A 13,238-nucleotide genomic window follows, 5' to 3' on the forward strand; every position below is an offset into this window, starting at 1 on the left:
GGAATGTGCTGGTTCTCAGTGCCCCTCACTTCACATATTAGATGCAGAGAGGGGCGATCCCTGCGCCAAGAAAGCAAGACGATGCGCTCGTTGGGCAGTACTGGCGACATTTTTAGTCTGAATGAAACCTATGGGTGTACTCTCACTTGTCCCGGGTGCTCTCAACTGTGCCCGAGCGTGGCTGCCCCACAGAGGCAGTACAGAGGGGGTCAAATTTGCTTGGGAACAGTTCAGATTGTCTAGTCAGAGTTCACCCTAAGGTTTTGTCCATGAAGTCGCTAGATATTGCTAAATACTGTATATTGAGAGAGTTGCTTAGTTAACAACAGTTTTTGGCTCTCCTGTGCATATGCTGAGTTTAAATGGAAGATGCTTTGCCTAAACAATGCCGTAAAACAACAGGTTTTGTTTTATGAGAAGTGTAAAATATTTTAGGCTGAACAAATTAGACAATGGCGGACCACCAAACAGGGTTAACAGTGACGACATTTCATTTTTAAAATGTATTAATAAATACTAAAATAAACATGAACTAAATTGAAAAATGCTCTATAAGTACCACTCATTTTTAAACTGTTACCAACCTTATTGTAAAGTGTTACCCCATACAGTCAAACCAAAATTTATTCAGACACCTTCAACATTTCTCACATTATCACAGTTTATTCGCTATAGTTTTGAACATGGTAATAAAATATGTAAACTGTGTCAGAACAAATTTTTCTCGATAATGTCAGATAACTTTGATAGAAATGTGAGTCATGGATAAGGTTGAAAAGCTGTAAGTACACCAATACATGCAATACCACGCAATGCTTCATTTTGTTCAGTCTGTTGTGTAAAAAGCTCATATTAGCAAATTAAAATAAAAACACTTGGTCAACATGGTCAGAATAATTTTGTTACAATTTTTTTATCAATTTCACTGGTAGTCCAGTGTTTGGAGAATGTTTGGGTATAATATTCACAGTTTACTTTGTTTTGCTATTCTCACTTACATAAATGTTTTTACAAAACCCATATTTGTATACTGTAATTATATAGGCCGACACCTTGAAAATAGATGATTACAGTGAAGTGTGATTTTTTATGTTATGTTTACAAAATAACTTTAATTCCAGCAGAATCTGTAGAAATCATAAGGCACTGCCACAAATAGCCTATGAAAGGAGTGTTCTAGAGTTTCATCTGTTCTGACATATATTATTGTGTGTCCATGAGTGGAAAGTTTGTGTGCTTGTGTGTTACATTATCATTGTCCTACTCGGGTTCACCACATCCTTTCAAACAAAATGCACTCTGAAGCTGCAGTCATTCATTGCAGAGCTGCAAACAGGGGTTCAGCATTACAGCAGAATAATGTACTCAGCACCACACCCTCAACACACTTTAAGAGTCATGACATGCAACAGGTGACAGATGTTATTAGCTGAAAGGTTGGAGACTAAAAATGGAAATCCTACCCAAGCATATCTGTCTACATTATCTGAAATGAGTTTCAACAGAATAGGATCTCTCTTGAGTAGATAACCTTCCAGCCCTTCTCTGGGTCGATCTGGTGAAGTGTTTATCACTTTGAACCTGGGTCTTCTCACCCAATCTTCCACAACTTGTAAAGATTTTGTTCTCTCTGGCTTGCTAAATCTACTTCTTGTTAATATTTATGCCCCAATCTCGATGATCAGATATTTTTTTCAAATTTGGAAGCTAAATTGCAGCTGTGAATCAATAAGAAGTTGTGTTGGACGAGATTTTAACTTATTAATGGACCAAGTACTTGATCATAGCGGTTCAAGAGTACTTAATACATCAAAAGCAAAATTATAATGCTAAGGATGTGAACATTTTGTTATAGATATTTGGTGACTCCTGAACCCACAAGATAGGGATTACACTTTCTTTTCAAATGCCCATAAAATATTTTCTAGAAAATATTTTTTTATTTTATTAAGACCACTTATTTTCTCTGTTATTAGCTTCAGATCATGATCAGGTTTGTTTGCAGTCAAGACCATATTGAACAGAGAAAATCACACAGATGGCGTATTAATATATCTCTTTTACAAAATCCTTTTTTTTTTCGTATGAGGAGATAAGAAATTTCTTAGATCCATTAGATCTCCCTAGAATTTCACACGAACAAAAGCAATTTCTTGAGGTTAATTAATATAACTCAGGAGGAGGTGACAAAGGTGGTTCAAGCACAACCTAAAGGGAAAGCTCCTGGACCATATGGATTTGCTGCAGAGTTTTAAAAAATATATATGTTTTAGAACTTTAGTTTAGAACTTTAGTTTAATACTTAAAAAGGATAAAGATTCAAGAGACTGTAAAACGCTACCGTCCTATATCTTTGATTTAACCAGACATTAGCATTTTGTCAAAGATCCTAGCCAATAGTTTAAATAAAGTTATACCTTCACTAATACATATGAATCAAGTAGGCTTTATCGCGGGTCGAACAATATTGACATTATTGACAATATTGTACATCCTATGACAATATTGACATTTGGTGGTCAGTCGAGCTATTCCGTTACATGGCGAGAAGGCATTTGACATGGTGGAGTGGAGGTATCTATTAGAAATTCTGGAAGCTTTTGTGTTTGGGAATACTTTTATTATATGGATTAAGTTACTCTTTGAAGAAGAACCTTTAGCAGCGGTACAATCCAATGGCTCAATTTCGGATTATTTTCCACCTAGTAGAGGTATATGACAAGGTTGTCCTCTTTCACCATTGCTTTTCTGCCTCGCATTACAACCACTAGCAGTTTCAATAAGGGAAAGGGAGGCTTTTGATTTTTCTTAGATAATGTTGGTGGGCGAAGCACACAAACATCTTACTATTTGTTTCTGATCCCGGTAGATCGGTACCATGCCTTCTTAGAATAATTGATGATTTTTTCAAGTTCTCAGGTTATCGAGTGCATAAAGCTGAATCAGAAGCCCTTGCATTAACTGCATTTTGTCTTACAGTAGCTTTTTATCCAGGTATTTTTCAATGGCCTAAGCTAGGTATTAGATATTTAATTATTCAATTTCCTCTGGACCTGAAAGATTTAGATTTAGTGATAAATAATCTTTAATCAGTTGAGGCCAGTCGAATAAGTGCATAAAAAGTTAACATCTAATGTATTATCAGGCCATTGACTTTATATTCTGATAGCCACAGTACAGTATGTACAGTATGAAATATAGAAGGCATGTTAACTGAGAAAATGTATATTAGGCTCTGGTGCTAAAGCGAAGACCTAGTGGTCTATTTTAATATTTAAAAAAACTACTGACAACAAAATATAACAACTGAAATGAATTAGTCATGAGCAGAAGTACTTACAAAGTTACTAAAAGTTCTGAACATGCTGATAATTCATACTATTAAAGGAGCCATTCTTTTGCCGTTTTTGAGGCTTTGATTATGTTTTTGGGGTGTTTAACAATGGGTGTTTTATGTTACTAGTTTCAAAAACGCTTTATAGTTTACATAAAATGTATACGTCATGCGCCTTATTTCCATTGTCAAATGGAATGAAGGGAGAGGGGGGGCTTCCATTGTGGTAATGGGACTTTACAGTTGCTTGAAAGGCCCGTGAGACTGTAATGATGGAGGAGAAACTTGTTGGCTGTCGCGAGTTATGCTGTTCAGATAGAGCAGATTTAATACCAAATAAAAACATTAATTTGCTAATCTTTTCTGGCATTTATCCTTAAACGTTATAACTACACTTTTTATAGCTATTGACAAAAAAAATGCATTTACTAGCATTACATTTGTCGATAAAAAACGACACAACATAGTGATCCAAACATTTACTAATGAGTGTGTTAGTGCACTCTCTGGCATGAAACACGGTGGTATTTAAAGTCTGTAGTTGTTTAATCCAAACACTGCTGGTATGATTCCCTGTTAGTCTCCTTCAGCCTTCTGTGATTTACGTTCAGCCGTTAGATGTCTGCAACGGAGCTGTGTGTGAGGAGAAAAAGTGAAACGCTATCATTCACCAGCCATTACTTTCTCAGATCTTTAAGATCTTCAGGATATTTCTTATATGTCGCTGATAATGCATGTACGTATAAGTCGTAAATTTAACCGTTTAGATTTCAAAGGGACCAACAGCCAGTAGTTAATAAATATAACCGGAAACTAGTGAGTAGTACGAATTCAAGTCGGAAGTACGTCACGAGGCTACGTGCAAGAAGACGTGACATGTAGACTTATATGCATCAAGCTTTTGATCAAAGTAAGCAAGCAACATGCAGTGCATTCATTCTCCATCTCTCGAAATATATACAAATTTAATTAAACATCTTTTATTTTTTTCACGGAAATAGAAGCGCTGTTTTTTAAAAGTGCGCATGAGCATGATGTGCGTGCGCTAGGACCCTGGAGAATCCCTGATCGGAATGATGTAGGAGGACACTTCAGGGCTCCAGACTGCGACCAAATGGTCGCATTTTGCGACCAAAATTTGAGAGTGTGCGACTGAATTTTACATCCAGTCGCACATTTGCTACCAGTAAATTTGCCTCCCCCACCCTCCGTATTTTTTTATACATTAAACGTGGAAGGGGCACGTCAATGATCAATGAAATGAGCAATGAAATAATCAATGAGACGCGAGCGCACACGCACGCAAACACACACACACTCGCACTCGCACACACACACACTCGCAAACATACTCACGAGACGCGAGCACACACTCGCGTTCCCTTTCGAGAGCGGTCACTTCGACATTGCGGAGACCGCATATGAAACTCCTCCTCTTTTTCACTTTTTTCCTGAAATCTTATAGGATAACGCCAGTAAAAAAACTGGCCAATTGTCGCAAGAATGCAACCGTATGCAAATACTGACGAATCCAGACAGTATAAATACAGTGCATGTGACGACAATCCTCAGAATCTTCTTTTTCACGCTGCCATCGTTGAAGACGCAACTGGATATTTTTCACCGCATCCGATGGCTTCATACTGTCGTCTTTGCGCGGGTCCCATTGATCCGCAGGATACGCACGAGCACTGCATTGCCTGCCTGGGCCTGGCTCATGCGGAGGCTGCATTCTGCGAGTCCGATTGCGCGCACTGTGCGGACCTGCCGGCGCGTGTCTTGAGAACTCGCAGGAACATCGCTCGTGGAAATATAGGGTCAAGGCTCACTGCCACCAACGAGTCGCTGGTGAGTCTACCCGCTCCAAGGGGGAGCGGCGACGACACGGCTCCGGGCCGCTGTCCTCTGCCGTCACCCCATTCCCCAGTCCTCTACGCCGACGAGAGTCTTCGTCCCCCGCCTTCCGTCTTGGGCGCCGTTTCCTTCGGCGCTGAGGAGGACGACGACTCCATGTCCATCTCGGCTTCAGACAAGGACTGGGCAGGGTCGGAGCGGGATCGCCCCGACCTAGAGAGCACCCCGGACCTCCACGAGGAGTTCATGAGGGTCCTCGAGAAGGCCGTCAGCGAGCTCGACATCACCTGGAGTTCACCTGAGGAGCCGGCAAAAAGTAAGCTCGACTCGTGGTACCTTCAGGCGGGCCGCCGTCAGGCCACATCAAAGAGGAGTGCGCCATTCTTTCCAGATGTCCACGAGCACGTGGTGAAATCGTGGTCTGCTCCTCAGTCGGCGCGCGTTCACGCCGCTACTCAATCCATGTTCGCCCACGTGGTCGGAGCGGAGGCCCACGGTTACGTGCGCATGCCACCCGTCGAGGAGACCCTCGCCGCTCATTTGTGCCCTTCTACCACCTCGCTGGGCTCGGACCCAGGCCTGCCGTCGAAGCCGTGCAGGTTTACCGCTCATCTCGCCGGTAAGGCTTACGCATCCGCCGGAGAAGCCGCTTCCGCTTTGCACGCAATGGCGGTGCTGCAGGTGTTCCAGGCTAAGATCCTTCAGTCGCTGGATAGCGGCAGCCTGGAGGCGGACGCCACGAGGGATCTGAGGGCAGCGACCGACTTCGCTCTGATGGCAACGAAGCGGACCGCACAAGCTATCGGCCGATCAATGGGGTTCATGGTCGTCCTACACCGTCATCTCTGGCTTACGTTGGCGGACCTGAAAGACGCTGACCGTAAGTCTCTCCTCAACGCCCCGATCACTCCCTCCGGCCTCTTTGGTGACGTCGTGGAGTCGGTGGTGGAGCGCTTCGGGGAGACGCAAAAGCGCGCCAAGGCCATGAGTCACGTGCTCCCGCGACGCTCTTATCAACCGTCTCCTAGAGCCCGTTCTTCATCCGCGTCGCACTCCGCGCAGAGGCCGACCAAACAGCACGCTGCTTCCGCCCAGGCTTCTCGAGGTCGTGAGCCGGATGCACGGCCTAAACAATGGTCGGGCCCGCCTAAGAAGAGGTACGGGCCGAAGGGAGGACCGCAGAGAGGACCGCCGCGCCACGACGGCGGAGCGTCATCGTCTGCCAAGCCGTCATCCTGACGGACCTATAAAGAGGAGGAGAGAGTTTGTGAGCGTTCCGGTGGCCCCCAAACGCCGCTGTTTGCATCAGTTTTCCCCCGCGGTTGCGGGCGAACATTGCAATGTTGTAAATGTCTGTGTAAATGCAATAAAAACACATACCTGTTCACAAAAAGAGCTCTTACCCCCTCACACGACCAATGCTGCGTTCCTTGCCCTGCCACGGTGCAGCGCGAAGCCGCAGTTAATCCCGACTATAACCAGCCTTCCCTCGTCCACGGTCTTTCCCGTGGGCGAGAGACGGCTGGAGTCTCACGCACGGGCTATTTCCCCGCCAGTGCAATTAGCCTCGCTGCACCAGCGTGCTTCCCTAAACGGTCCGCTGACGGTAACGCCCGAAGAGATTCGGCCATTATGTCTGTTTCTGGACGCGTGGAAGGCCATTCCGGACATTTCTCATTGGCTACTAAATGTGATAGAACACGGGTACACCCTGCAGTTCAGACGAAGACCTCCCCGCTTCGGCGGTGTGGTTCCGTCGCTTACGTCAGCGCAAAATGCGCCTGTGTTGAGGCAGGAAATCGGCAGCCTGCTCGCGAAAGGAGCGATCGAGCGTGTCCCTCCGAACGAGCGAGAAAGCGGGTTTTACAGCCGGTACTTTGTAGTGCCCAAGAGAGATGGTGGTCTGCGTCCGATTCTGGACTTGAGACCCGTCAACCGAGCCCTTCACAAGCGAGCGTTCAGAATGACAACTCTAAAACAGATCCTGGCACAAGTGCGTCCCGGGGACTGGTTTGCATCCGTGGATCTGAAGGATGCGTACTTTCATGTTCAGATAGCCAAGCGCCACCGAAAGTTTCTGCGATTCGCTTTCGCGGGTTCAGCGTACCAATTTGCCGTACTCCCGTTCGGACTGGCACTAGCACCACGCACATTCTCGAAGTGCGTGGACGCGGCGCTTTCCCCTCTCAGAGCGAGCGGTATGCGCATTCTGAATTATCTGGACGACTGGTTAATTTTAGCCCACTCACGGGACACGCTATCCGGTCATACGCAAATGCTGCTTCGTCACTTGACATCCCTGGGGCTACGCGTGAACATGCAGAAAAGCAAGCTCACTCCGAGTCAGTCAATAACGTATCTGGGGGTATGTTTCGACTCAGTGGAGATGCGCGCTCGCCTCTCTCAAGAGCGGACGGAGTCCATCTCTTCAGCTCTACATCTGCTCAGGCCGGGTCGGTCTGTTCCACTGAGGGAGTTTCAGAGGCTTTTGGGTCTCATGGCGTCAGCCTCGGCGGTCTGCCACCTGGGTCTTCTGCACATGCGACCGCTACAGTTTTGGCTGAAGGCTCGGGTTCCATGGAAAGCATGGTCCTCGGGTCGAGTGCGAGTCCCGGTTACACTCAGTTGCCTCAGTGCCCTGAGCCCATGGCGCGACCCAAGCATGTTCAGTCGGGGAGTTCCCCTGGGGCTGGTTACGAGACGCATAGTCGTTACGACGGATGCGTCGTCCTCGGGATGGGGTGCAGTGTGCGAGGGCATGCCGGCATCCGGCCTTTGGACACAGTCACAGAGAAAATGGCATATAAATTGCTTGGAGCTGATGGCGGTGTCTCTAGCTCTCCATACTTTCCAGTCGAGACTGGAGAAGAAACATGTCCTGATTCGCACCGACAACATGTCCGTGGTTTCGTACATAAATCGCCAGGGAGGAGTCCGCTCAGGAACTCTTTTCAAACAGGCTGCGAGTCTCCTACTGTGGGCAGATCGGCATCTACTCTCTGTCAGGGCAGCGCATATCCCCGGTCGTCTGAACTGCGGAGCGGACATGCTTTCGAGGGAGGGTCTTCCGCACGGAGAATGGAGGCTTCATCCAGACTCAGTGCGGTCAATTTGGGAGCGCTTTGGGACGGCGGAAGTGGATTTATTCGCGATGAGCGAGAACGCGCACTGCCCGCTGTATTTCTCGCTGACCCATTCCCCCATGGGGAGCGACGCTCTGACGGTGCGATGGCCGGACGTTCGGCTTTACGCGTTTCCTCCGGTGAAGATTTTGCCCCTGGTGCTGTGCAAAATCAGAGAGGAGACGGCGACGGTGATCCTCGTCGCTCCGTTTTGGCCGAATCAACCGTGGTTTCCGGACCTAAGCGAATTGTTAACGGCACCGCCGTGGCGGATTCCCCTCAGGAGAGACCTGTTGTCCCAAGCGAACGGCACGATATTTCACCCCAGCCCGCAGCTGTGGAGTCTTCATGCCTGGCCTCTTCGGGGGTTTTAAATGCACTTCCTCAGCGTGTACTTGACACTATTTCGGAGTGTCGAGCGCCTTCCACCAGGCGTTTATACGCTCTCAAATGGGGGGTGTTTGTTAAATGGTGCAGTAGTAACAATATCGACCCGATGTCCTGCCCCGTGTCTGATATTTTATGCTTCCTGCAGCACAGGCTGGACAGCGGCGGACTCCCGTCAACGCTGAAGGTTTATGTGGCTGCTATCGCCTCGTTTCGTTCCCCGGTTGATGGGCAATCCATTGGAAGGCACATGCTGGTAGTCAGATTCCTCAGAGGAGCGAGGAGACTTTTTCCACCGCGATCCCCTTCGGTGCCGCCTTGGGACTTAGCGCTGGTGTTGAAGGCTCTCTCCTTTCCCCCATTCGAGCCTCTGGACGCGGCTTCCCTAAGAGAGCTCACTCTAAAAACCGTTCTCCTTCTTGCCCTTGCTTCGGCTAAGCGCATAGGGGATTTACAAGCGCTCTCAGTCGGCGCTGATTTCATTCGTTTTGGAACCGGCGACTGCAATGTCACTCTCCGGCCGAAATCGGGTTATGTGCCAAAGTCTATGTCTACCCCATTTAGAGCACAGGTCATTTCTTTGCCCGCTTTGTTTTCCGAGTCGTCAGACTCGCAGAATGCAAACGCTCCGAGAGCGGTCTGCCCGGTAAGGGTTTTGCGGGCTTACATTGATCGCACGGCCGGTTTTCGGCAGTCTGAACAGCTCTTCGTCTGCTATGGTGGGGGAACTAAAGGTCGGGCTGTATCAAAGCAGAGGCTCTCTCACTGGGTGGTGGACGCTATTACCTTAGCGTATGAGAGTCAGGGACAGAACTGCCCATTCGGTATCAGAGCTCATTCGACTAGGGCTATCGCCTCTTCGTGGGCTTGGTCTAGGGGCACATCTATTCAGGACATATGCTGTGCGGCTGGCTGGTCTTCGCAGAACACTTTCGCCAGGTTCTACAGATTGGACGTGTCCTCTTTGTCGTCTCAAGTCCTCTCGGTGAGTGCTGATCACTCTTTATCTTCTACTTTATAATCGCTTATGCTACACAGTGGTTGCCGCGTTGCTGTTTATGCTGTGCTTGGTGTACTTTTATATCTCTGTTATATCCGCCCGGGATACCGTGCTGGCTCTTACTGTTGTGGTGTCTGCCCTGTTTCAGCGCAGCCCGCTGCATTGGTTGGGTTTGGATATGCAAATTTGGCAGGAGCCCGATATAGCAGTTCATTGGCCGGTTCAGTGATTTAGCAGTTTATTGGCCGATTTAAGCCAATCAGCTGTTGACGCTTAGCGACCTCGTGAATGGTTAAAATAGTATGCTTCCCATGCTTGTGTGTTTTAACCCAGTTTTTCTGGCTGATTTTGCAAGCTCTCACGGCGGGATTGTACTACCGTTCCATATGCGGTCTCCGCAATGTCGAAGTGACCGCTCTCGAAAGGGAACGTCTCCGGTTACTTTCGTAACCTCGGTTCCCTGAGAAGCGGGAATGAGACATTGCGGAGAACGCCGTGTTCGCCGCTTATCACCGTGCAGGCGTTCTCTCGTAGATTCTGAGGATTGTCGTCACATGCACTGTATTTATACTGTCTGGATTCGTCAGTATTTGCATACGGTTGCATTCTTGCGACAATTGGCCAGTTTTTTTACTGGCGTTATCCTATAAGATTTCAGGAAAAAAGTGAAAAAGAGGAGGAGTTTCATATGCGGTCTCCGCAATGTCTCGTTCCCGCTTCTCAGGGAACCGAGGTTACGAAAGTAACCGGAGACGTTTCATTGAGTGATGCCTGTCTGTGAGGCGGCCAATGCGTGTGAGAAGAATAGGAAATGGCCACTGTAAGTGGCTAAAATGCGTGGAGGGGGAGGGGCCTAGAGATAATCGAGCGCGCGTAAACATCTGTGGGAAGGAAACGGAGACAAATGTCATCACAACCTGATATGTGACCCTGGACAACAAGACCAGTCGTAAGTCGCACGGGTATATTTCTGACAAAAGACGAAAATACATTGTTAGGGTCAAAATGATCAATTTTTATTTTATGTCAAAAATCGTTAGTATATTAAGTAAAGATCATGTTCCATGAAGATATTTTGTAAATTTCCTACCCTAAATATGTCAAAACTTTATTTTTGTGAGTCGATCCCTTAATATCGCGAACAAAAAATGGTCAGAAACATGCCTACAAACTTAACTCGCTGCTGTCCGCTCTATGAAAACTACCCATTCAAGTTTGCTATCTATGTAAAGTTAAGAGATTCCGCTTTCAAGTTAATCTACTCTCTTCTATGTCATTACAAGGGTAAGCCAATAGAGAGTGTTAAAACAAACCTGTTTCCTCTTAGCAACGGCCTGCTATAGCGTCTCACGTGCGCAGCGTACACAATCCTTCATGATCGCGCTTCAAAACATGGATTCTGATGGAAGCGTGTTTGCTCAATCTAAACACTAATGACAGCAATAATTTAACGAACCTAGTAAATGATTGTTTCGCAAATCATTGGGAAGATAATACAGAATGTCCAGAGACCGGCTTGACATAAGGGGATGCCCCGGAAGACGACGAATTCAATCAATGTTTAGATCGCTTCGACTCCGTGCCATGAAGGAATACAAAGTGTTCACTGCGGACTCAGAATTCAACCCGCTTGAGTGGGAAAATTCTTCAAAGTTCAGGTCAGTTAGTCACAAACGTTCTTAAATACCTTCTTTACAAAGTAGTGGTTTTCATGAGTTGTTTATGTCAAAGTTATGCCAATTTTGCTCTGACAAAATGTAAACAAAACATCATCTTAGCATGTAGATCTGCCTCTGTTAATGATGATTCGTTGCCAGCTCAAGTGTAAAATTTTATATGTTCCTGGAGAATTATTTTTATGAAATTGTGTGTGTATACAGTTTAAGCTGTGGTAAATCAATGGTGTAAGTTTCATTTATTTCCCATCATTAGTAATATGCGTTGCTAAGGACTACTTCTGGAAAACTTTATAGGCGATTTTCTCAATATTTAGATTTTTTCCACTCTCAGATTCCAGAATTTAAAATGGTTATATCTCGGCCAAATAGTGTCCTATCATAACAAACTATATACCAATAGAAAGTGTATTTAGTCAGCTTTCATGTGGTGTATAAATCTCAATTTTGAAAAATTTACCCATAAGACTGGTTTTGTCGTCCAGGGTCACATATGTGCGTGTGTCTGAGCTATGAGCAAGCGAACTATTGATTCGTTCATCCGACCTGCGGCTAGTGTACCAGTGCCAGAGTCTACAGTGTCACCATCGGATGATGATGCAGAGTCAGAGGTTGGTGTGGCGAAAAAAAGTCACATTGTAACTGTGAAATGACCGAAAGGTTACTAAGCACTTTGTTACTAAGCACTTTTTTTATTCTGAATGTATGGTATTTTGTTTACTATATGTACTGTCATGACAGCGATGGTGCTGTCAGTTTACCTTGTTGTCGCATCTTCAAAAGTGCAGAATAAAATGTGACACTGAATTTGAAACAGAACATTGTAATTTCTGCATCTATTATTAAAGTATTTATTAGTAATACAGTGGAAATTAGTAGATTTGGTTAGCATGTTGATTTACGGTATGTGCCCCTAAATTTTCTGGTTGTGCCCCTAAAATTTTCAGTTGGGGGCCACTGTGCTCCTGGTGAAAAAAGTTAGTCTGGAGCCCTGCACTTATAAATGAATTAAATATCATGAAATAAAAACAACAGATTACAAAAACTAGTCCTTAAATGCAATGCATTTTATTTACAACAAGAATTTGACATTAATTAAATCTAAACTAGAGGCCGACCGATATGCATTATTCAGTGCCGATACCGATTATTTCCATGTGAATTAGACCGATAACCAATATTTTGAACCGATATATAAAGTGTAAAAACGTAAATGTGTATAAAAATTAAGAACACAGGCCCTGAAACATTTGAAACATTTTTAATTCTGACTGAGAATTCTTAATCATAACACTTATATTAATAATAACATAAGAAAAATATGTTCTGATGACTTAAACATTGCATACAATACTAGAACTATGCAATTAATCATTTTTCTCATCATTGGATTAACTAGCACAATTTGAATTTATATAATAAGTGTAAATAATTGAATTGCCTTCATAGCTTTATTGTGTATGTTGTTGAAAAGACCGCAAATGTTTTCATGAAGCTATAACATTAAAAGCATATTTTAGGCACACTTAGTTAGTACATTAGCGTATACCTTGAGTGTATTGTCTGCAAGACGGAAATTTAATCACACCCATGTTTGCCTCTGAACATTTATGTTTATAAATAAGTTGCGAAAAATAACTTGATCTAACATTTGTCCGGAGCAGCTTTAGATGTGGAGCCAGTGTGTGCGCGCGTGCATGTGAGCGCTCTGACTGAAGACCAACGATTCAAGTTCCTTATGCTTTAAAATGGCTTTTATTTTTTAAATGCCGTAACTTAAAATGACATGCAAAGTAAGTAAGTGCTTTCGGTGTGAGAGTGAAAAAAAACGTTCTGTTCCGCAGCCTCCCTCATTGATTGGCCCG

General features: G+C 45.1%; 1 protein-coding gene across 4 annotated transcripts in view; it reads left to right on the forward strand.

The window, feature by feature from the left end:
• The window catches only part of fynb (FYN proto-oncogene, Src family tyrosine kinase b), a 91,136-nt gene that overhangs the window by 21,189 nt on the left and 56,709 nt on the right, over window positions 1-13,238 (forward strand). Inside the window, exon 1 of one of the 4 annotated variants that reach the window (XM_056765316.1) lies at window positions 9,570-9,682. The exons of the other annotated variants lie outside the window; for them this stretch is intronic. The gene's annotated coding sequence lies outside the window, so the exon portion shown is untranslated. Of the gene's footprint in view, window positions 1-9,569; window positions 9,683-13,238 lie in introns of those variants that run through there. 4 annotated transcript variants of the gene reach the window in all.

The sequence above is a fragment of the Triplophysa dalaica genome, chromosome 13 (assembly GCF_015846415.1).
Source record: "Triplophysa dalaica isolate WHDGS20190420 chromosome 13, ASM1584641v1, whole genome shotgun sequence".
In the NCBI taxonomy this organism is placed as follows: domain Eukaryota; kingdom Metazoa; phylum Chordata; class Actinopteri; order Cypriniformes; family Nemacheilidae; genus Triplophysa; species Triplophysa dalaica.